This window comes from Malaclemys terrapin, chromosome 7, assembly GCF_027887155.1.
Source record: "Malaclemys terrapin pileata isolate rMalTer1 chromosome 7, rMalTer1.hap1, whole genome shotgun sequence".
In the NCBI taxonomy this organism is placed as follows: Eukaryota; Metazoa; Chordata; order Testudines; family Emydidae; genus Malaclemys; species Malaclemys terrapin.
The window spans coordinates 30,144,179-30,168,698 of record NC_071511.1 but is presented as its reverse complement, the minus strand read 5'-3'; the positions used below and the strand labels follow the sequence as shown (position 1 = coordinate 30,168,698).

The 24,520-nt window shown below is 49.6% G+C and overlaps 1 protein-coding gene across 4 annotated transcripts in view; it reads left to right on the top strand.

Moving 5' to 3' along the window:
• Positions 1 to 24,520, top strand: part of PC (pyruvate carboxylase) — a 261,745-nt gene that overhangs the window by 47,062 nt on the left and 190,163 nt on the right. The gene's annotated exons all lie outside the window — the stretch shown is intronic.

The window sequence follows — 24,520 nt, the reverse complement described above, 5'->3', positions numbered from 1 at the left end:
GCCCCTTCCATAAAAAAAAAATTGCAATACTATAGAATACTATATTCTTGTGGGGGCCCCTGTGGGGCCTGGGGCAAATTGCCCCACTTGCCCCCCCCCTCTCGGAGGCTCACTTGACAGGCAAATTACAAAACCAAATGAGAGCATGTGACCTACTGGATACAGCACTGGTCTGGGATTCAGGACTCCTGGGTTCTACAAGTGTATGCTTTGCAGGGCAGGAGCTGTCTCTTGCTATGGGTCTATGTGGTACTGGGCACAAGACTAAACTCCTTCTCTTTAGGGTAGCACCTAAAGGTCCCAACAAAGATGGGGGCCCTATCATGCTGGGTACTGCAAGAGACAGTCCCAGTTCCCCCCAAATCACACTCTAAATAAGCAAAGCTTGGGAGGAGAAACTGAGGCACAAGGCAGGGACGTGTCTTACCCAAGGTCCCACAGTAGATCAGTGGCAGAGCTGGAGCTAGATCCCACAGGTCTCTGCCTCCTAGTCTGGTGCCTTAACCACTAGACCATACTGCTTCAAGTTTGTAGACTGTACAGAGGCAGTGTAGGCTACTATAGGGGATAGAGCACTGGACTGGGAATCAGGTTCTTTTCTGGTTCTGCCACTAGCCTATTGGATGACCTTTGGTAAGTCACTTTCCTGCTCAGTGACTCAGTTTCCTCATCTGTAAAATGGGAATCTTCAATAAGATTCCAGGATTGTCACTCTGTGTGCCACTGTGAATCTAGAATGTCTTGAGTCAGCATGAAGCGATGGAAGTAGCTTGGCTGAGAGCTCTCTTTGTTCAGAATATCACCAGGTTCAATCATCGCTGGGATTCGTGGTCTGTTACCAGCCAATGTTTAAGTTCTCAGCCATTTTTGGCTTTTTACCTACATGACTTCCTGAATTACACCTGTGACACAGCCTGGGCTTTCAGCTACCAGTAATGATACTGGCCTCTTTTTTTTTTTTAAAGTGCCTTGAGATCTATTGAAGAGAAGCGCTAGATAAGAGCTAGGTGGTGGTATTATCAGATAGCATCTGCAAAAACATTAATTAAAGTGAATTAACTCCCGTGCCACAATCTCTAGGTGTTCATAACAAATCTTGGGTTGTCCTGTTCGTTGTGGACAAGACTGGGAACAATCCTTTGTCACATGTCTGCATTATGCTTCACGATGTTCATTGGAGCCTGGGAATAAGCCGTTTGAAGTGTCCTCGTTGGAATTTCCAGTTGTGCTGTTTAATAGAGATGGACAGAATTTTTCAGGTGAAACTTGTTTTCACCATAAAATGCAGGTTTGTTGTTGACTGAAATGTTTCATGAATTTGTGCCGAACCAAATTGTTTCAGTTGGAAAATATATTAAAGTTTTGATTTTGTTTTTTATTCAAAATGACTGTTTCAATTTTTTCTTCAGTTTTGTTTAAAAAAAAAAGTGTTTAAAAAAAAAAAAACACTTCAAACTCAACAAAACATTTTGCTTTGAACTTTTTTTCTTTTTGGAGAATGGAAAAAAGTTTTTTAAAAAATTTCATTTCTGACCAACCCAAAACCAATTTTTAATTTTTTTTTTCTGGTTTAACCAATGAATTGAAAACTCATTTATTTGTACAGCTCTGGGTGATGCATGTTTATCGCCAGTAAATCATGACACTCTTCAGCACAACTGCACATTCAAATCTAGAGAGAGCCCGGTGATGGAGAGGCCGTGTGTGAATCTAAGCACGTAAACAGATGCCAAGGGCGGGGTTAGTGGTTTGGTGCCAGTGGGGACCGATGGATGCTTGCCATTCATTCCTGTACTAAATGGCACCAGCAATGAGTCAGTTTGTTTTCCACCAGGCTTGAGTTAGTGTTTGGTGTCACTTCCGTTCCGTGTAAAGTAGATTTATGGAGCATGGTTAGTGGTGGTGTCATTTCCTTACACGCACGTGCAGCCTAAAATCAGAGCTCAAAACTCCTCTTTGGTGGCTGTGTGATCTAGTAGCTAGGGCCCTGAACTGGGAGTATGGACACTTTTTGGTTCTATTGGCAGTGTCTCTGACACTGACCTTGGGCAACCCCTCTTGGGGCCTCAGTTTCCCCTCTCTTTTATTTAGACTATAAGATCTTTGGGGCAAGTAAGGCCTGTCTCATTATGTGTCTGTGTAGCACCCAGCATGATGGGGAGGGGCTCCCCCTGCTCTCAGTCAGAGGGATAGGTCTGTGTGGCACCTAGCATGGTTGGGGGGAGGGGGACTCCCCAATCTCAGTTGCAGAGTAGGGGTATCTGTGTAGTGCTCAGCACCAGGGGCTACCCATTGCCCCACATTGCCTTGTAATGAGTACATTTGGAAACCTCCCTAAATTAGCTGGTTTAACGAACGTGCAATTAATGGACTCTGGGGGCTACTCATCTCTAAACTGATATTTCCTGCAGCTGTATGATTCATGCCTGTGTTTTCACTCCAAGCTAGTCTCTCTCCCCATGGACTGCCAGAGATACAAAGGCTGGAAGAATATACTGGGCTATGAGTGGATTGTCTTGAATAAGATAAGAATGTTGCAGCTGTGTAAACCAGTATATCTCCACGGTAATGTCTGTTAAGTGCATTTAATATCTCTCACACACACACACACACACACACACACACACACACAGCCTTCCAACCCTCAGAACAAAAGGCGTTTCAGTTGCAGCAATTGGAAATGAAGTGGCATTTAAAAGGATAAATCATAACATACAGCTGAATGCTCAGAGGTTTGGGCTTGAACCCTGTAAGTCACTGCCAGACCCCCTCCCATCACTTCCCTAGCAGCTGATGGCACGCAGTGCCGCTCAGAATCGGGCCTGAATTAGGCAGTTTGAAGCAAGCTTGCCTATAGAGTGACATCCAGGGAAGAGGGCTTGGGGAGAAGGTGGGAGGAGTCTGGAGTCAGTGGGGAAAAATACACAACCTTGAAGAATCAGAGATAAAGGCAATCATTATTGCATTAGGGTAGTGTTTGGAGGCCTGGACCAATGAACTGGGGGCCCTGTTATGCTGGTGCTCCACAGACTCTGAGGTATGGTCGGTTGCAACAGCAAGGGCCTGGACTTGATGACCCAGAAGGTCCCTTCCATGCCAATTTTCTTGTGAGATCGGGGCCCCTGTCAGGCTGGGCACTGCACAGCACTCAACAGATTGGAGAGCCTCCATCGTGCCAGGCGCTGCATGGACCCTGGCCAAACTAGGCCCCCATTGTGCTGGATGCTGTTCAGAGACACCATGAGAGAGAGTCCCTGCCCCAAAGGGGCTTACAAGAGACAGCAGAAACATACGGACCCACAGGGGAGCACAAGGAAATATGAGACAATTCCACCACCTCCCTTAGCAAGCTGCTCCAGTGGTTAATTGGCCTCAGAGTCACTGATTCCTGGAAATCCCCCTGGACTTTTAAGCCTTCATGGAAATTTAGTTTGTTCCAGGCAATGGAAGCAGATGTTGAATCAAAAGGAAATGCGCTTGTGGTCTTTTTCAGCCCAGTTAGCTTTCATCAGCTTTTAGATTTCCAGCAGCTCAGCCATGCGAAGGAACGAAGGCCAGCCCTAAGTCTCACCTATCTTATACAATTAGGTCAACCTAATTATGTCAGTGTCTACACTACAGCCTTCCTCCCACCGATGTAAGCGCCCTACGACTTCGACATGACGACTCCACCTCCACGAGGGCTTGTGACGGTGTAGTTAAGGCGACAGTGTCTATGTCGCGTTTGTGTAGACACTGTGTCCCTTATATTGGCTATCTTGTCAATTTCATGGCAGGAGCTGTGAAATTAACAAGAAAGTGGGCAGCTAGAGCCCAGCTCCCCTGGAGAGTTGGGTGGCTTCCCCGTGCTCCCAGCTGAGAGCCTGGGTGAGACGCTTGAGCAGCCGGCTCCCTGCCAGGAACCAGGCAGCTGTGTCAATTTCACAGCTGGGTGAGCTGTGAAATTAACACGATTGCCTGGCTACCAGCGGGAGGGGGGAGAATTTGGGGCAGCTGGACTCCGCTCCCTGGGGGTGAAAAGCCCTGGGCAGCTTCCCTGTGGGGAACGGAAGAAGCCGCAGGCAGCTTTCCACTGCTCCTGGTGGGAAATGGGGAGTGGTGGGGAAGGGATCGGGGGAGCCTGCTAGGAGCCTCTGGAGCAGCCAGGCTCCTGCAGGGAGCTGCCAGCAGAGATGAGACCAGGCCCTCAGCTCCCCACACTGCCCCTCTTAGGTCCGTGGAAGTGCTCCTGGTGAGGACCTGCACCCACGACAGAAGGAGGGTCGTGTGGACATGCACCACTGCAGTAATTACTGCGGTGGCTGTAAGTCGACCTAATATACATCGACTTGGGCCTGGTCCACACTAACCTCCCACTTCGAACTAAGATACGCAGCTTCAGCTACGTGAATTTTAATTAATGGAGATATCCCATCTCCTAGAACTGGAAGGGACCTTGAATGGTCATCGAGTCCAGCCCCCTGCCTTCACTAGCAGGGCCAAGTACTGATTTTTGCCCCAGATCCCTAAGTGGCCCCCTCAAGGATTGCACTCACAACCCTGGGTTTAGCAGGCCAGTGCTCAAACCACTGAGCTATCCCTCCGCCATTAACGTAGCTGAAGTCAAAGTACCTTAGTTCGAACTTACCGCGGGTCCAGATGCGGCAGGCAGGCTCCCCCGTCGACTCCGCGTACTCCTCTCGCGGAGCAGGAGTACGGGCGAGCACTTCTGGGATCGATTTATCGCATCTAGACAAGACGTGATAAATCAAACCCAGAAGATCGATTGCTTACTGCCGGACCCGGAGGTAAGTATAGACATACCCTTAGATTTGTAGTGTAGACATGCCCTTAAATGCCTTAGACTTTGTCTTCACTGCATTTAAAAAAAAAAAAAAAAAACTTCACTGTGGGATGACTAACACATGGTCACTTTCCTGTTGTAAAACAGAGTGGAGGCAAGGCACTGGTAGTTGTAGGCCAGGTCTACACTACAGACTTCTGCTAGAACAGCCCATAACCACACATGGGGGGCGGGGGGGAGGCAAAGCACCTTGTCCCTGCATAACCTCCCCATGAGTCCCTCCAGTTCCTACTGGCTGAGGGTGTGGTGAGGTGATTTGTGACCAGTGGAGCTATGCCAGGAAAAGCCACTAGTCCAAATGCAATTATACCAGCACTGCGACACTTTTGTTGCTATACCTTATTTCAGTTTTGCTGATCTAAGGTGTGTCCACACCAGGCGAGGTCACCCCCGGGCAGGAGGTTATAATGCTGATCTTGCTTAATTACCGGGGGGTGGAGTGGGGTGGAGGGAGGGATTAAAAGGACAGCCTAGACAATCAGCACCGTCTCAGGGGAGAGCGCACCCTACTGAGCCCCTCCCCTCCTGGCTGCACAGTGCCCTCTAGCACTGCCTGGGATGTTGGGGACAGCACGGTGCCAGAGGAACAAGCAATCGTGGTCTCCCATTCACGTATCACCCATGCTCAACCTGGCAGCTCAGGTCAGAATCCCAGCCCGTGGATGGCCTGGGGACAGTCATTTCATTTACTCTTTAAATTAATTCAAGAAATTAATTTGAAGACTGACTGGGGACGTATTAACTGTGATTGGTTAAGTGCTTCCCAACAAAGAGGAGCAGCTGGGGGTTGGGGGGGAGGGATTGAAAGTCGCAAGGAAGGAGCAAGCCTTGTCCCACTCTAACATCCTCTCTAGCTCCTCTTGGTCAAAGGTCTCTGACTACCTTGCATTATGGGGCAGGGGCTTTACACTCAATTCTCAGAGCAGTGACTTTTGCTGTCCAAATTCTCTGACTGTCTGTCAGAGTTGGGAGTCCTGACTCTCAGCTCCCAAACTCTAACCACTAGACCCCACTCTAGTTCTAGAGCCAAGCATAGAACCCAGGAGTCCTGGACCCTCAGGTCCCCTGCGCTAACCACTAGAACCCATTAACCCCCCAGACTTTTAAATAGAACCTGGGAGTCCCATTATTATTATTTATTATTTGTATTACTGTGGTGCCTATGCGCCCTAGTCACAGACCAGGCCCCCACAGTGGTAGGGTCTGTTCGAACACAAAACAAAAAGATGATCTCTGCCCCAAGGGGCTTTTAATCTAATTATTGGAAGTCCTGGACTCCTAGTTACTCCTGTTCGGACGACTCATCTCAGAACTGGGAATAGAACCCAGGAGTCCTGACTCGTAGCCCCTGATCTAACCACTTGACCCCACTTCCCTTCCAGATCTTGGAACAGAAGTGGTATTTAGTGGTTAGAGGAACTGGGCCCCAATCTTGGTCAGGGCGTTAGGTGCTGCTATCCTGCTAATAATAGACAGACATCCTTGATCTGGGATCAATGAGGCTTCCACCTGAACTGATGGGGAGCTGCTGCTAAACTCCTGGAGAGAGAGGGCAGGATTTTCAGGCATGACTAGCGATTTTGGAGTATCTCAATCTCAAGGCTTTGCTCATCCTCAGCCTCCTTTAAAAGGGCCTGTTTTTCCAAGAGCAAGTGCTCGGTGCTTTCTGAAAAATGGGGAAATCCCCAAAGGGAAGCAGCAGAACGCTCTGTCCTGGGGCCCTGCGACAAAGAGCAGATCAGAGGCAGCTGGGTAGGCGGCTCGCTATAGCAGCGTGAATTGGACTGCGTATATTTCTGGGAGCAACAGAGCTCCGTTTACGTCATTCCTACAGCAGAGCTCTTTATTCTGCTTAAATTCAGTGGCGTTCCGGCCGCGCCTCGTATCTGACACTTCAAACGTTCTCCCACTTTCATCTGGCTTTCAAAGGATGCGGGAATTCTTGTGCTCCAGCTCAGTCCTTTTTAATACTGCAGCCCTGCACAAACCTGGGAGCTTTAGAAGAATGAGATCTTTGTTGCAAAGTACTGATTCGGGCTTTAGCCTGTTTTTGTGCTCTTATTCCTTTAGCTGCGAGAAGTATTTGAACCAGTTAAATGATCCCATGCCCCACACATGAACACTTCCATCTGAGCGTGGCTGTACCCACAGATCCTGTACCTCTTGAACAGCATTGGTCCAACCTCCATTGTGCAGATACTGTGACTCCAGTATAAAGGTGCCTTCTACTCACGTAGCTTGTTCTTATCAACAGAAACTGTGAGCTCTTCAGGGCAGGGCCTGTCTCTGCAGTGCGCAGAGTGATGATATCAGGGAGGGTGTGAACGGTGGCCTCGATCTCAGGCAGAGACTTAGGTTGTGCCGTTATTATTTGTGTGTCAGGCCAATGAGTTGTGCTGTTGATCTACATTCCCGTCCGTGTCATTGGACATGTGACGGGTTGAACCCCCGGGGGTGTCACCTGGTGGGCTGGGACGCCACTGAGTTGGACTATTCTGCCAGCCTGGGTCCCCTTTTAGCTGTCCTTGCTGGGCTAGGCTCCCCAGCCTTTTCCAGCCACGCACACAGGCAGGGCCACACCCAGCTGCACAGAGAGACCAAGATCCACTCTGAGAAGGCTCAGCTTAAGGGACTTCCCACAGCACCCAGATGTCCACCCCCCACTTGGAGTACAAACCCAAAATGATATGAAATTTGCCTTTCCCTCAATGTGGAGGAGGATGTGCACAACTCCTCACCGCCCCAGTTAGAAATCACATAAACTGGGTTATATTGTAAACCAGAAATATATTTATTAACTATCACAGGTGTATTTTAAGTAGTTAAGGAGGTAGCAGACAGAACAAGGCAGATTATTAAGAAAATAAAAAAGAGCATGCAAACTAAGCTTAATATACTAAAGAAACTGGTTACATGCAAGTTCTTCCCCTAAATGTGGTTCTAATAATCTTCTTCACAGGCCAGATGGGTCCAGTTCTTTCCCCCAATTCAGTTTTAGCTGTTTCCAGCAGCCATCTTGGGTGGGGTAGCAGGGGAGATCTGCTGACCTGGATTTGCATAAAGCAGGAGTCCTTTGTTTCCTAGTCTCTCACTCACTCACACTCACACTCACTCACACACACCCCTCTTCTCATGGAAAAGTACAGAATTCAAGATGGGTCCCAGTATCAGGTGACATGGTCACATGCCTCTGTAGGGCCCCTGTAGCCATTCTTCACAGGCTGACCCACACCTTCACAGGAAGATTAAGCTCTTTTGCAGTCCATTGCCCTTGTTGATGGGCCATCAGCACTGCTGGCTTTTCCATTGTTGTACCTGAAGCAGGGCCAGCGCAACCCATTAGGCGACCTAGGCGGTCGCCTAGGGCACTGCGATTTGGGGGGCAGCAACCGCGGCGGTATTTCCGCGGCGGGACCTTCTGCCGCCTCTGTGGGGGGGCGGTATTTCGGGGCAGGACCTTTCGCCACCCAAAGCTGGCGGCGCTCCTGACCTAAAGTGTTAGCAGTGGGCGTCTTGAACTACAGATAAATAGCTGATATTCCTAATTTCAGATACAGAAATGATACATTCAAACAAATAAGATAATTGCATTCAGTAAATCATAACCTTTCCAATGATATTTTACATGAGCCATCTTGCATAAAGTATATCTCAGTTATGTCATATTCATATCATAAGCATATTTTCATAAAGAATATGGAATGACACAGCACAGGACATAGGCCCATTTTACAGATAGGAGAAACTGAGGCATGGAGTGAAGTGACATGACCATGGTCACAAAGGGAGTCTGTGTTTATCCAGGACTTACCATGCTTTCTAAACACATATGTGGATTGGAAGTTAGCAGCCTGGGTTTGAAGTCTCTGTTTTGACTACACTCCCAGAGGTGGGAATAGAACCCAAAAGTTCTAACTTCCTGTTGTCCTTCTGCTCTAACTATTTGACCACACGTCTCCTTCTAGTACTAGTATTATGGTAGCACATAAAATCCCCAACCAAGTTCAGAGCCATGTCCCACTGGGCATTACCTAGACACACCGTGAGAGACAGTTCCTGCCCCAACAAGATTATAATCTAAGTAGACATGGCGGGGAACCCGAGGCACAGCGAGGGGAAAGGGCCTGCCCAGACTCACAGAAGGTCAGTGACCGAATCAGGCACAGAAGCCAGGTCTCACGTCTTGGGACTAGATTCATAGATTCATAGACTCTAGGACTGGAAGGGACCTCGAGAGGTCATCGAGTCCAGTCCCCTGCCCGCATGGCAGGACCAAATACCATCTAGACCATCCCTGATAAACATTTATCTAACCTACTCTTAAATATCTCAAGAGATGGAGATTCCACAACATTGTGTGCTCTGAGTGCCACAGCTAGATTGACCTAACCCCCCCGTGCAGACAATGGAATTCCTCTGGTGACCTGGCTACAGCCTCTCAGAAAGAGGGATTAACTAGAGCGAGGGGAAAAAACACTTCCGTCAATGCAGGGTGCATCTACACTATGGCACTTCAGTGACCCAGCTGTAGTGCGGTAGCTCTGCTGTAGTAGCGACTGCCAGGACTTCATGCAGGATTGTTCAGCGTTTGAGCTAAATTTGCAGAGCTAGCAGTTGGGGCTGATCTTTTTTTTTTTTTTCATTCGCAGACTGAGCAAATTGGCTGTAGTCAGAGACAATAAATATACAGCACACAATGGCCCCTTTAGTGTCCCTTTGCAGCGTAAAACTGCTCAGTAAACAGGCTTTTTGAAGAAACAAAGGAAATGAGGTTGAAAAGAAAACAGTAGATACGGTTTAGCCACTCACCTAATTTTCTTCCATCTACAGCACTTCCAACGTGCCCAGTGGGAGTTTACAAGCTTCTTATTACAATAACAACTGTGTATCTCCTAAACTTCCTTTCGTCTTGCTTGAATTCCCCTGGGCACTTTGGGAATGTGTAACTGGAATACAAGCTATACGGCCGTTGCTTTAGCCGCTGCTGACATGCAGCTGTTTCTGGGGTGGAACGTAGCAGCTTGTTTGACTGTGCAGAGCCAGTGGTCACTGAGCAGCTGAGCTGACCTTTCACTGAGATGAATGGGCCAGTTCTTACCTCTCCAAGCTATTGCTGTAGTTCTCTGTAGGCTCATCTCTGCATTACAACGAGGGTAACTAACCAATTGCACAATTTACCAAGAGCTGTGGAGGATTCACCATCCCTGGCAACTTTAAAATCAAGACTGGATGTTTTTCTAAAAGATCTGCTCTAATTCAACCCGCTGTGAATTCCAGGAATTCCTATGGCCTGTGTTTATATAAGAGGTCAGACTAGATGATAACAGTGGTCCTTTCTGGCTTTATAGTTGCTGACTGTTGCTCCTGGGTCCCAGAGATGAATGGGGTAGTTCACACCTCTCTCAGTGATGCTGCAGGCTCACCTCTGCATCAGTCTCTAGGCAAAGCAATATTAACTAGGGATGTAAATATCGTTTGAAAAGTTTACTGTTTAAACAATATTATTTTATCGTTTAGCCGGTTAACCGAGGTCGCTCCAGCCCTGGCCACCCTGCGCCAGCTGGGGTCCCTTTGGCCGGCATGCAGGGGGTTAACTGTTAAGGTTGGTTAATGGTAAGCCTAATGCTTAGGCTGGTTAACCATTTAACATCCCTAATATTAACACCTCCCCCACAACTGTGGACTCCAGAGAGTGGTATAAAGGTGGCTTTCTTCCCTTCCCATACTGATGTGAGCTGTACCGTTATAAGCACTTTCATATTGGTAAACTGAGTCCCCACACTGGAGCTGGAGGATTGTACTGGTTTAACTGTACCGGTACAGAGGTCTAGCTTTTGTGTGTGGGCAAGTCACTTGGGCTTAGTCTATGCTACAAAGCTTTGATGGCATAGTTATGTCAGCTAGGAGTGTGAAAAGGTTGCCCTCTTAGCCAACATAGCTAGGCCGGCAAACCCTCCGGAGCAGACACAACTATACCGACGGAAGAGGGCCTCTGTTGGCATACGTAACGTCCAGGGAGGTGGTGTTACTGTGCGGGAAGAACTCCTGTCGGCTTACGCTGCATCTCCACGACGGGGCTTTGCTGGCATAGCGATCCTGGAGTAACTGTGCTGGTTGTGATGAAGTGGGGTTTTATTCATCTTGTTATGTTGCATGTGAGTCTTATTGTCCTATACTAATACTGTGTGTATCTTTGTTTCCTTGTGTACTGCACCAATATTTCAGTGGTGGGAATTGGGTGTGTGATTTTTGCGGAGGCCCTTGGGGCAGGTGAGGCTGCACATCTGCTATGGCAGGGCCCTTTGTAACCTGAGACCCAAGAGGGGGTGTGACCAGGTGACACCTTTTGCCTGGGAAGCAGGACAAAGAGGAGGAGGAGGAGCAAGGGGTGTGTCGGAGGTCCAATCGCTGGAAGCTGGCAGTCTGCTTGGGGCACTGAAAAAGGGGGAGTCCAGACTGTCTGGCCCAGGACTCCCCAAGATGGACTTGACTGAAAGTCACTGATTTCTGTGATAGCCAAGCTCTGTTCTATGCTGTGTTCCTGTCAACTAATAAACCCTCCTGTTCTACATGCTGGCTGAGAATCACTGCTGAGTTGGGGTGCAGGACCCTCTAGCTTCCCCAGGAGCCCCGCTTGGGCAGACTCGCTGCGGGGTGCACACTGGGCGGAAGGGGATGCTGAATGCTCTGAAGTCAGACCCAAGAAGGTCGAAGCTGTGTAAGCTTCTTGCCCTGGTGACAATGTGCTCAGAGAGAGGAGGCTCCCCAGAGTCCTGACTGGCTTCGTATGGAGTAGTTCCAGAGCACTGGCCAGGTGACTCCATGCCACTGGTAAAGCATTTGTGGTGTAGACAAGCCCATAATCTTTCTGTGCCTTGGTTTTGCCATGTGTAAAAATGGGATAACAACACTTCCCTGCCTCATGGTGGGGGGGGGAGGATTGGGGGGGAGGGGGAGCATGTGTAAAATTACAGTGGGCTTAGCTGAGGGACCCTTATATAAGTATCTGAGATAGAAAAATGTTTAGTACTAGGATTTTAGCTAGCAAAAAATTTAGTGCAGGGCCGGCTCTAGTTTTTTTGCGGCCCCCCCCCCCACCCCTGGGCTATCACCCACACCCTGTGCCGCCCCAGCCCTGGGCTCTCCACCACCAGGGCTGACTCCACCCGCTCCCCCCTCACCTCCAGCTGGTCCGGCACTGGCAGGGTCGGGGTAAGCAGCGGGGCTCCCAGGCCGCGCCTCAGCCCAGGGTCCCTACATCCAGGGCTCCACCTCCAGGACCAGCCGGGACTTGAGAGGGCAGAGCCGGGTGACCGCCCTGGCAGGGGGATGAGGAGCCAGGGCAGGGTAGCCCCGGAGAGCAGGACGCAGGCCCCGCACGACAGTGCCCCGCCCTCTATGGCCCTGCTGCTGCTTCTGGCCGCCCTGCTGCAGTCCCTGGGCGGCTCGGGCCGCTTCGCCCAGCCCCAGCTGTGGCCCTGGGGGGCGGCCGCCCTGCGGCATCTGCAGGCAGCTCCGTGTGCTGCGAGAGGTGGCTCCCAGCCCAAGTGTCCCCGCTAGGAGCCTGCCCGGCCCAGCCACAAGGTGCGGCGCTGCTCCCCCGCGGCGCGAACCGCAGCAGTCTCAGGGCGCCCCCCCGCGCACAATGCGCTGCTGCTGCCAGGGCTGGCTTTTGCTGCCCGAAGGGGGAAAAAAAACCAGCCAGAATGCCGCCCTTGAAAATGTGCCGCCCCAAGCACGTGCTTGGTTTGCTGGTGCTTAGAGCCGGCCCTGATGTAGTGCCTGCTCACTGCCTCTCCCCTGCTCTGGTTCAGTTGCAGACAACAGCTTGGTGAAAGAGTCTGGCCAGCAGGGAATCTTGGCAACAGCAAACAGCGAGAGATCACATTCAAGCCATCCGCTGTGTTTGACCCACTCGGCAAAGGTCAAAAGTTAGCCCCCTTTAATTTTCTTCAGTGCTCAGAGCCCAGGGGTAGATTAGTGACTCCTCACCCAGTTTACAGGGCAGAAAAGCTCTGCCCATTTAATACAGCCATCCAGCAGTGCAACTTGTGCTCTCACTAGGGTAACTGGGTCCTTTCCCATGCCGTTCTAAGCTCAGCAGAGCCAGGCTTAGCTTGATCCAGTGCTCCTAATGCATGCCAGTACCTTTAGCCAGTGCAGAGACTAGAAAATTGGCAAGGGGGATGGTGGTCCTGTGGGAAATTGTCCTTTTTGGTGAAAATTCTAAGACTGAAAATCTCTATTGAAATACTGCCATGGTGCCTCATGGGAGCTGTAGTTCACGTGTCTCATGTTCCAGTTCTCCTCTATAAGCTGAGCACTCTGGTCAGACTACATCTCCCATGATGTACCATGGTTCCCCCTCTTGGAGAGGGGGGGAAGTACATCATGGGAATCCATGGCCCTGGGGCATCATGGGGGTGGCGGTGGTAGTCTGGCCAGGGAGCCTAGCCCCTAGAGGAGAATGGGAGCATGAGGAAACCAAGTTACAACTGCTGTGAATTTAAAGGGACAGTCTGCTCTTGAAAATGGTGTGAAAGGATGCATTGGTGTCCGCTGTGCTGGTCTGAGCACTGAAGTTTCTCTGCACCATTCAGCTGTGGTATGGTGAGCTGGAGTCTATTCTAGCTCCTGCATCAGAATAGTTCACCAACTTCCTATTACAGGGCCAAACAGGGACTCCTGTACAAACCCGCTGAAAGTGACGAGGGAGGGGGGCTGCCAGGTCTCTGGGGGTGATGGTTACACAGAAAGAAAGAAAGAAAACCCATTGTAACAATGCCTCTGGTTGAGTGAATCTGAGACCACTGGATCTTCAAGCATGAGTTGGATTTTAAAGTATAGATTCGAAACCTGTGGGTTGTGCCCTCTAAAAGGAGAGAGTCCTGGTTGGATGGGCCCCTGGCATGGAAAAAAGGACTTGCAGTCTGGAAACAGTTAAGAGCCACGTAGTCAAAGAACCAGGTTCATTAGCTTGGAGGCTCTAACCTCTATACATACTTTGGCCACTAGAGGGAGACAAAGAATCACGCTGCATTACCAGCAGCCAGAAAGAAAATTAATCCGAATTTTTTCCTGTGGAAAGCTTTTTTGCTGAACAATCGAAACTGGATGTTTTCCACAGGAAATGTCAATTTGAATGAGAAATTAAATGAAATTCCCCGCAGGGGAAACCAAACAAGTCCAGGTTTAAAAAGAAAAACATTAATTATGCCTTAAAATTTGTTTGTTTTTTAAAAACGTTAATTAAAAGAAAATGAAAATGTTACACTTCAGTTGAAATGAGAATTGTTATTTTGTTTTGACTTAAATTCCATGTAGGCGTGTTTGTTTTTAAAAATCACAAATCCTTGAAATGACACTTTAATCGAAATGTTGATTAGAAACAAGTTTTTTGATGGAAAATGTCATTATGGTTGAAACCAAAACACCAACAAACAAACAAACAACCCCAAAAACTAAAACCCAGCAGCAACAACTCTGAAACAAAATGATTTATAGCACAAATTTTGACTTAAAATGTCATCTTATTTTTCCATTAAAAATCCTCCCAAGACAAAATGACGCTATCTGGTTAAAATGTCAAGTAGAGAAAATAATTTTCACTTAAAATGTTTTGTTTTTTTGCTTAAACCTCCCCAAAAATGAAATGATGCTGTAATCAAAATGGTGACTAGAAACAAGATTTTTTTCATGTTGAATTAAAATGTTGGTCTGCATAACTTTTTATTAAAGCAACGTTACAATTCAGCATGAACATGTTACATCATACATTACTTACTATGGATCTGGGTAATAATCAAAGAACCTGGCCAAAGATTCTGGCTTGATGGCTGGGGTGCAGTCGTCCTCAGAAGTCCTCATCTGAAGAAGTGAGGTTTTTACCCACGAAAGCTTATGCCCAAATAAATCTGTTAGTCTTTAGGACTCCTTGTTGTCCTCCTCAGAGTACGCTGAAAAGGGTGGCCAAATTTCTAAATAATGGTGGTCTTTTTAAATACAAATGAAAATGGGAGTTGACACACAAATATTTATTTTGAATTGGTTCGGAACTTCATGTAGGTAGCCAGATTTCCCCCGCCCCCGGGGGTATCAGGGTGAAAATAAATGGCCTGTGGTATGCAGGAGGTCAGAGTGGTTGACCTAATGGTAATTTCACAGATTCTAAGGCCAGAAGCAATGTGAAGACTTTCTTGTCTGAAGTTCCTTGAAAAACTTCATTGTTTTTTTCTGATCAGTTGTAGTAATGCAGACGGGAAGGGAATACAAATGGGTCATCCCAACCACCTGTTAAATGAAATTACAAAACAATCATTATGTCTTTCTATTGTAGGAACGAAGATGGATAGAAAGAGAGAGGTCTAGAGGAGACGAGTGGCAGGGAGAGGGATCCTTCTAGAGAGACTTCACAGAAGCAGGAGGAATAGAAAAGAAGAGGGGGAGAAAAAAAAAAAGAGGCAGATGTTAGAAAAATACAGTGAGTGACCTGCTAGGTGTAATCAGCCATGATTGAAAAATACAATCTGTCAACGGGAGATAAAGGTAACTATTTGCTTGTAACGAAGTGAATTAATGTCAGTGTGTCCTGACTCACTGAGAGTTTGTAAAAAGAACAGGAGTACTTGTGGCACCTTAGAGACTAACAAATGTATTTATGTACGCTGTGGCTGGGAGTGTGCTTCCGGGCGTGGGTAGACAGTCATGTACTAGCTGTGCTAAAAGTAGCCATGTGGCCGTGGGCGGCAGCTCAGGTTAGCCACCCAAGTAGGTACCCAAGGGGTTGGGCAATTGGTACTTGGGCGGCTAGCCCAGGCCGCTGCCTGTGCTGCCCTGGCCATGCTGCTCCTTGTAGTGTGTTATCTTGAGTAGAACTAGCACCGGTAGCTCTGCCTGCTCTGGGAACCATTCTCTCAGCTGCAGTGTAGAGTTCCTGCTGTCATTGCTACAGGGAGGGGCTGCTGTATCAGACTGATTCATTAGTCACTGGGAGTTGTTTAAACTAATTCAGAGTAAAAAGAGCAGTCCACGCAGGGAGCTAATCCGGAGTAGTTAATCTGCTTTAAATTCACACAATTGGTTGGAACTCCCCTTCGTATAGTTTCCTTGTAGTTGGGTTGACTTGGCACTTCCTCTAGCCTGATGCAATCTTTGGGTGTCCTTCACTGCTCCAGTGGCCTCTTCAGCCCCCTGCTTAAAACTTGCCAATCATTAGCCCTGGAATTCCTGCAAACAGCCTCCAAGCAGCTCCATTGAGAGGGGATTACCTAGGAGGCAGGTAATAGGCTAGCCACTGTGCAGCCTACCAGTTTGGTGCACCTCTGAGCCACAGGCGGATTGCGTTTGGTCTCTCACACTGAGACGGGTTCAAGTCAGCTGTTGGGGGGTCAACTTGCAGCCTTGGCAGAGGTAAGAGGCATCTGTGGTGGGTGTGAGGGTTGCTGTGTGGAACTTAGCACGCTTTGATTTCCTTTGGAGACGTTTGGGCTTTCGCAACATGCAAAACTCTCCCACTAGCGGCCCGTAAATATGCATCAACAAGACCTTGTCTTGACTAGACTAAGAGACATTTTGTAGAATATTGGGGAGGCTGTGAAGAGCCACAAGAATGATTCATGGTCTGGAAAACAGAGTGAGGACTCGTCTACATGGGGAAATTGACCTGCATAGCTATTGCACAATAATAGCTCAGAGATTAAAGAAGCACAGTCTATTTAGCTTATCCAAGACAAAGCTAAGAGGTGGTTTGATCCTGGTCTATAAGTACCCCTGCAAGGAAGAGATTTCTGATAGCAGAGGGCTCTTTTGTCCAGCGGACAAAAGCAGAACAAGAATCTGTCTCAAATGGATCCACAAAGGCCACTTGAGCCTGGTGACTGAAGTCCAGGACTCCTGGGTTCTATTCCTGGCTGGCTGCACGCTCGCTTGGTGTATCTGTTCTGAGGAGAGGAAGGATGGTGCAATGGTTAGGGCAGGGCCGGCTTTAGCAGGTGCGGGGCCCCACGTCAGGACGCGAATTGTCTCGCGGCCCACCCCGCCCCAACTCCGCCCTGGCCCCACCCCGACTCCGCACCCTCCCTGCCCCATTGGATCCCTCCCCAAATCCCCACCCTGGCCCCTTGTCTTCCCCAAGCACACCGCATTCCTCCTCCTCCCTCCCTCCCAGGCTTGCGCTGATCAGCTGTATGGCGGCGCAAGCGCTGGAGGGAGGGGGGAGAAGCAGGACGCGGCTTTTTTTTTCCCCACTCTGCCAGTAGCCCCGGACGTTGCGGGGCCCTCTTAGGCGCGGGCCCTCATTCCGGGGAATCGGCCGAATCGGCTTAAAGCTGGCCCTGGGTTAGGGTGTTGACCTAGGAGACCTGGGTTCTTTCAATTCCCTGCTCTGCCACAGGCTGTGGGCAGGTCATTTTATCTCTCCCTACCTCTGTTTTCCCATCTGTATAAGGGGGAGAATGGTACCTACCTCAACAGGTGGCGGGGGAGGAGATTGCCCCCTCTCCCCACAGTGTCTCTATATAGCTACATTTGCACAACCCTACCAAGTGCTTGATGGCTCCACCCCCATCTCTAATTCTCACCAAATCACCAGTGATAGGATATAAACCCCCTGCAGCCATGCAGGAAATCGGTGTGGGCTGTTTCCCAGAAACGCTAAAGACCTTGTGTATGCTTAAAACTTAGGTCGACATAGCTACAGTGCTCCAGAGTGTGAAAAGTCCATGGCAGCATAGCTAGGCCATGGTAGTTCCCACAAGGTAGACAGGACCTTAGTCCCTAACAAGATGAGAACACATTTCTGTACTAACAATTCATGCTTTGTCCTTTGACCCATGCTGCAGCCATTGAGTTCAAGTTCTGTTTTGGGCCTTGCAGATTGCAGGAGACATAATGCCTTGTTCTGGGATAGCTTACTCTGGTCTCAGTTTGTGCAGCGCCTGGCACAATGGAGGGCCTGGTCTTGGTCAGGGCCTCTAGATAATACTATAATACAAATAACCACCAATTACATCTACTCTTGTGTTTCTGAAGCTAATGCCTTGTGCCACAAGCTGCTGTGTTTACTAGTGGCCATCTTTTATACAGGGTACAGAGCTGTCAGCAGCATTTTCAACAGCATTGGGGGTGGGGGGGGGCTAGCACTGCAACACAGGCTGTAGCAATGCATCTTTGGAGGCACCCATTTGAATACATACAGCATGGGAACTGTTATTAATTCGTATTCCAGTGGTGCCTAGAGGTCATTAACCAAGACTGGGGCCACTTTGTGCCAGGTGCTGCACAGAGAGAGCCAATCTCTGGCCAGAAGAAAAAAACGACGTGAATGGACAACGGGCGAACCTGTGGACTGAAGGTATTTGCCTAAGGCAAGTAGCAGAGCTGGGAACAGAACCCAGGTGTCCAGGCTTCCAGCTCAGGTGCCCCATCCACTAGACCATGTGGCCTTTTGTGCAGGGCCTGGGATATTGACTGTTGTGCAAGGATCAGCCTTTTATTTGTGCCACACAACAGGCGTGTCAGGAATGTAGCAGGTCTCCTGCCTCCTAATGGAGCAATATAAAGGAATTAGCTGCAGAGCTGGTTTGAGGTTAATACTGTTCCAGGGTGTGGCAGCATACTAGTGACTACAGGAGAATCAGTATAAAGGTAAAACCCCCTTCCCATCCCACCCCACACCCACCAATCCAGCATGGGTACAAGGTTTTATTTCAAGTGGCTTATAAAACATCTGAGACAGGGCTGTACTTAGATGATCAGGGTCCCTAGGCCACTGGGCACCATGTCACGCTTTCTAAAATACTAATAATTATTTGTATTCCACTAAGGAACCTTGGTGGAATACAAATTCCAGTCTAGGAACCCCAGTCATGAACTATGCCCCCTGTCATGCTAGGCGCTGCCTGGGCCCTGGTCAAGTTTGCGGGGCCCCACCATGCTAGGCACTTAACCACAATCCCTTCCTTTCAAATCTGTGTGTACTTTGGCTTCTGATAGCTATAAACGAAGTGATTCAGTGAAGCTTGCACAACATGCCTTGTGCCTCTGTTTGCTGTGTGGCCACATGGCTTCTTTATCGGTGAGTGCCTAGTACAAATAGCTCCGTGGCTTATTTATGATCAACTTAGAGAACCATCAGTGACTCATGGCAAACCTTAGGGAGAACCTCCCACAGTGCCCAGCTTTTTAATATGACCTCTATGTTCAAATCTGTTCCACCCCTGAGAATGAAGCGCTTAAGCCATGTGGCCACTAGGGGGAAGCAACACAACCTGGGAAACAGTATGATCCAGTGAATTCAGGACTCCGGGGTTCTGATCCCAGCTCTACTGACCCTACATAAGAACGGCCATATTGGGTCAGACCAAAGGTCCATCTCACCCAGTATCCTGTCTTCCGACAATAGCCAAAGCCAGGTGCCCCAGAGGGACCCTGGGCAAGTCCTTTCCCTTCTTGGTGCCTCTGTTCCCCTCGCCCCAACTTCTTGTCTGTCCTGAGACATGGGATTCTGGGGTCAGCTTGGGCAAGTGCCTTCCCCTTTCTGTGCCTCAGTTTCCCCTCCCACACTTTGTTTCTTTAGCTTGTGAGGGCAGAGACTGTGTCTCACTGTGTACTCATGCAGAACAACGGGGCACGGGGGTCCCAGGCTCAGTCAGGGTCTGTGCAGCACTTGGCACAACGCAGCCCTGATCTCAGCTGGGGCCTGTGTTATGCCAACACAAAGGGGACCCCATCTCAGTCAGAGCCTAAAGTAGAAATAATAGGGCCAACCTCAGGTGATAGCAATTGATCACAATAGCTGTGGAAGTTATTTAGGGGCACACAGCTGCCACACTCTTGTTGTCTGAATCTATTGCCTTCTATTGTCAGCAGATTAGAAGGAAAGTAATTTTCCCTAAATTACAGATTCACACATTTCAAGGCTGGAAGGGAGCATTCTGATCACCTGGGCTGACAGAACCCAGGCCAGAGCTTAATTTCCTTTGGCAGCACCTTGTGGATGGTCATGTTCACTGTTGTCCCTGCCTGTGGTTATGCTGGTGTTCCACATGATGACATGGGAACGATATATTGCGGCTTAGATTTTCAAAGCTGAATAAGGAATTGGACTGTCCGATTCCCATTTAATTGTAATGAGAATTGAGTCTCCAAATCCCTCAGGCTCTTTCGAGAAGCATCAGCCTTAAAGCAAGAAAATGTGATTGTAAACAGAGCACAAATTGGTGGAGGGCTGGTGTATCTTAACTCATTGCTCCTGAAATTGATGAGATTTACAAGTTGACCCTGTCCCTCTAATGCACATAGTTTGGGTTCTGATCAGATTACTCAGTGATTGAATTAAAGGCAGGGCAGCATTTGTTTGACATGATCTAACCCTAAACATTGCTCCCTGCTCTGCTGTGGAACAAGCTCCCTGTTTGCAACCTGCAAAATAGCCTGGTGATTATATTAGCCAGTAAAAGTTTCTTATAATAACAACAGTTGAACTCCGTGAGAAGTGGTTGCCTTTCAAAGAAGATGGTTTGCTTTCAGGAGCTTTGATCCAATGAAGCAAAGGATTGGGTTAGCTAGTGTTTGCACAATTTCATTAAGGGGAAATGATTACACCCAAGGATATATGGGAGGCAGTGTTATCTAGTGCAATGGTTCTCAAACTTTTGTCCTGGTGATCCCTTTCACACAGCAAGCCACTGAGTGCGACCCCCGCCCCCTTATAAATTAAAAACACTTTTAAAATATATTTAACACCATTATAAATGCTGGATGCAAAGCGGGGTTTAGGGTGGAGGCTGACCGCTCGCGAACCCCCATGTAATAACCTCACGACCCCCTCAGGGGTCCCGACCCCCAGTTTGAGAACCCCTGATCTAGCGATTAGAGCACTGGACTCTGCCAGTCAGGACTCCTGGGTTCTATTCCTGGCTCAAGTCTTTCCCCTTCCTCCTTTTAGACTGTTTTCAGAGTAGCAGCCGTGTTAGTCTGTCTCCGCAAAAAGAACAGGAGTACTTGTGGCACCTTAGAGACTAACAAATTTATTAGAGCATAAGTTTTCGTGGACTACAGCCCACTTCTTCGGATGGATACCGAAGAAGTGGGCTGTAGTCCACGAAAGCTTATGCTCTAATAAATTTGTTAGTCTCTAAGGTGCCACAAGTACTCCTGTTCTTTTAGACTGTGAACTCTTCGAGGGAGGGTAAATCTCTCACTATGCATCTATGGGGCCCTGTCATAATAGGCATTGCAATCTTGGTTGGGGGGGGGGGGGGGGGGAGAGAGTCTGTGCAGGGCCTAGCACAGCGCGGGCCTTGATCTTGGTCAGGGTCTGTGCAGCATCCTGCATGACAGGGACTGCAATCTCAGCTAGCTCCTCTCTGTTACCGTAACACACATAAGTAATAATATGCTAAATATTATCTTAATTTGTGCTGCATTTTCTCCCCAGCAGAATGGCAGGTCCAGTCCTTCCAAGGGGATGTTAGCTACCCTTTAAATAACTCTTAAAACCTTTGAAATCTCTCTCTCTTCAGTGTTCTCCACTAATCTTGTGTCTCTATCTGATTCTTGTAGCATTACCTGCCAATGCTTCAGTAGAATTCACCTTATTTCTGTTTCTGCGTGATGGGAAGTAGAGAATTTATTACTGGTGTGTCTGTCTGTCTGTGTATCCCAGCATTCATTTCATGGATAAATAACCAGCTCTGCGTGTTTTCCAAAGTGTGGAGGGGCATGAGGCTCTGGCTAGGTGACATCCCAATAGTTCTCCAGAAAACATTCCTTACAGTGATAGACTGCAGGAGCTGAATCTGTTTAGCTTAGCAAAGAGAAGGTTGAGGACAGTGGCGTAGCCTGGTTTTAAGAGCAGGGGGAGCAAACATAAAAAAGGCGCCCCCCCTTGGCTCCTCCTCTGGCCACACACCCCCTGGCTCCTCCTCCGGCTGCTTCATGCCCCCCCTGCCCCCCTTGGCTGGCTCCTCCAGACCCATCTATTGCCAGGGCCCTGCAGGCACCCAGGAGCCCCCTGCACGCACCCTGACACCCCCACGTGCGCCGGGCCGGGCTGAGCCACGGTGGGGTCCGTGTCCCTTTAAGAGCGGGGCTGGGCTGAGCTGAGCCAGCGGGGGGGTGGTGGCTCCACTCCACGCTGCAGGCTTATGCCGGAGCCTGGGCTGAGAGCCCCGCTTGTCTCCTGCACCAGCTCCGGGTGGGGCTTTGCTGCTGCTCCCCCCGGGCCGGGCCGCCCTCTGCACCTGCACCTGCACAGTAGGGGCGGGTTGCATGGGGGCAGGACCTGGTGCCATCCGCCTGGCGGGCCCTGGGGGGCACCAGGTGGGGCACCGGGCGAGATGGGGTGTTGCGGGATGCACCGGGCAGGGGGATGGGGCACTGGGCCCCAGGCCGAGCGCCCAGTGCGCGCTCGGTCACTCACCTTTCTGTCTGGGCCGAATGGGAGGGACTCTCAGTCTCTTCCCCGACTGGGGAGGGCGCGGGGTCCCGCTGGGTCTCCGCGGCCTCACTTGGCCTCGAGAAGGCAGCGGCGACTCTGTGGAGCTGGTAGTCCGGCTGGTGGGCCTACTGAACACCCGCTCCTCCATCTCCGCCTTGCCCCAAGCACAGAGCACGCTAGGCGCGAACCCCATCCCAGGTTAGCCCCCTGCTGGGGCCGAGGGCTGAACAGGCCCGGCAGGGCAGTGCGGGGGCTGCTGGAGCCTGGAGGGGGAAGCTGGGGAAGGGGTGACACGGCCTCAACCCCCTGGGGCTGCCTGCCCCACGGAGGAGGCAGAGGGGTGCAAACCGGAGCAGGACCCCAGCCCCCCCCCCGGGAGAGGGGATCTGGGGACAGCCCAGGGAGGCAGAAGCAGCCCCGGGGGTGCTGGACGTGTGCAGGGCAGAGCCCCGGGAGAGCCCCAGCCCCACGGCGGGAAGCGCTGCAGAGGAGGAGCCCGCGGCGGGCGAGGGGAGCCCCAGGCAGGGGGAGCTGGGCCACTCGCACCCACCTCTCGCGGCCGCTCCATGCTCCTCCCGGTACCAGCCCCGCTGCTGCAGTTGCTAGTGCTGCCGCTTTCCGCTTCCTGTGCCCGGCGCCGCGCCACCCTGCCGCAGGGACCAGTCTCTGCCCCCCACCCCCCTTGCCTGCAGGAGTTCAGCGCGGCCGGCAGGCCAAGCTTCAGAGCGGAGAGTGGGCTGGGCCCCGCCCGCTGGCGCCATGGGTAACCCAAGGCGCCTCTTTTGGAAAATGTGGTGAGGGAAAGCATCTGCTTCCCCTGCACCCCACTAGCTATGCTACTGGTTAAGGGGGTGGGTGACTTGATCACAGTCTCTAAATACCTAGATGGGGATCAGAAATTTGATAATGGGCTCTTCACTCTAGCCAACAAAGGTCTAACAGGATCCAATGGCTGGTCGCTGAAGCTAGACAAATTTCATAGGTTCATAGATGTTAGGACTGGAAAGGTCATAGACTCAAGAAGTCATCGAGTCCAGTCCCCTGCCCTCATGGCAGGACCAAATACTGTCTAGACCATCCCTGATAGACATTTATCTAACCTACTCTTAAATATCTCCAGAGATGGAGATTCCACAACCTCCCTAGGCAATTTATTCCAGTGTTTAACCCCCCTGATAGTTAGGAACTTTTTCCTAATGTCCATCCTAAACCTCCCTTGCTGCAGTTTAAGCCCATTGCTTCTTGTTCTATCCTTAGAGGCTAAGATGAATAAGTTTTCTCCATCCTCCTTATGACACTCTTCTAGATACCTGAAAAACTGCTATCATGTCCCCTCTGTCTTCTCTTTTCCAAACTAAACAAACCCAATTCTTTCAGCCTTCCTTCATCGGTCATGTTCTCAAGACCTTTAATCATTCTTGTTGCTCTTCTCTGGACCCTCTCCAATTTCTCCACATTTTTCTTGAAATGCCGTGCCCAGAACTGGACATAATACTCCAGGTGGGGCCTAACCAGCACAGAGTAGAGCGTAATGCATCCCAGAATCATGTTTGCTTTTTTTTGCTACAGCATCACACTGTTGACTCATATTTAGCTTGTGGTCCACTATAACCCCTAGATCCCTTTCTGCCGTACTCCTTCCTAGACAGTCTCTTCCCATTCTGTATGTGTGAAACTGATTTTTCCTTCCTAAGTGGAGCACTTTGCATTTATCTTTGTTAAACTTCATCCTGTTTACCTCAGACCATTTCTCCAATTTGTCCAGATCATTTTGAATTATGACCCTGTCCTCCAAAGCAGTTGCAATCCCTCCACCATCAGGGGCTCGTTCACCTGCACATCTACCAATGTGATCTATGCCATCATGTGCCAGCAATGCCCCTCTGCCATGTACATTGGCCAAACCGGACAGTCTCTACGCAAAAGAATTAATGGACACAAATCTGACATCAGGAATCAAAATACTCAAAAACCAGTGGGAGAACACTTTAAAACCTGTCTGGTCATTCAGTGACAGACCTGCGGGTGGCTATATTACAACAGAAAAACTTCAAAAACAGACTCCAAAGAGAGACTGCAGAGCTAGAATTGATATGCAAACTAGACACAATCAACTCCGGTTTGAATAAGGACTGGGAATGGCTGAGCCATTACAAACGTTGACTCTATCTCCCCTTGTAAGTACTCTCACACTTCTTATCACACTGTCTGTACTCGGCTAGCTTGATTATCACTTC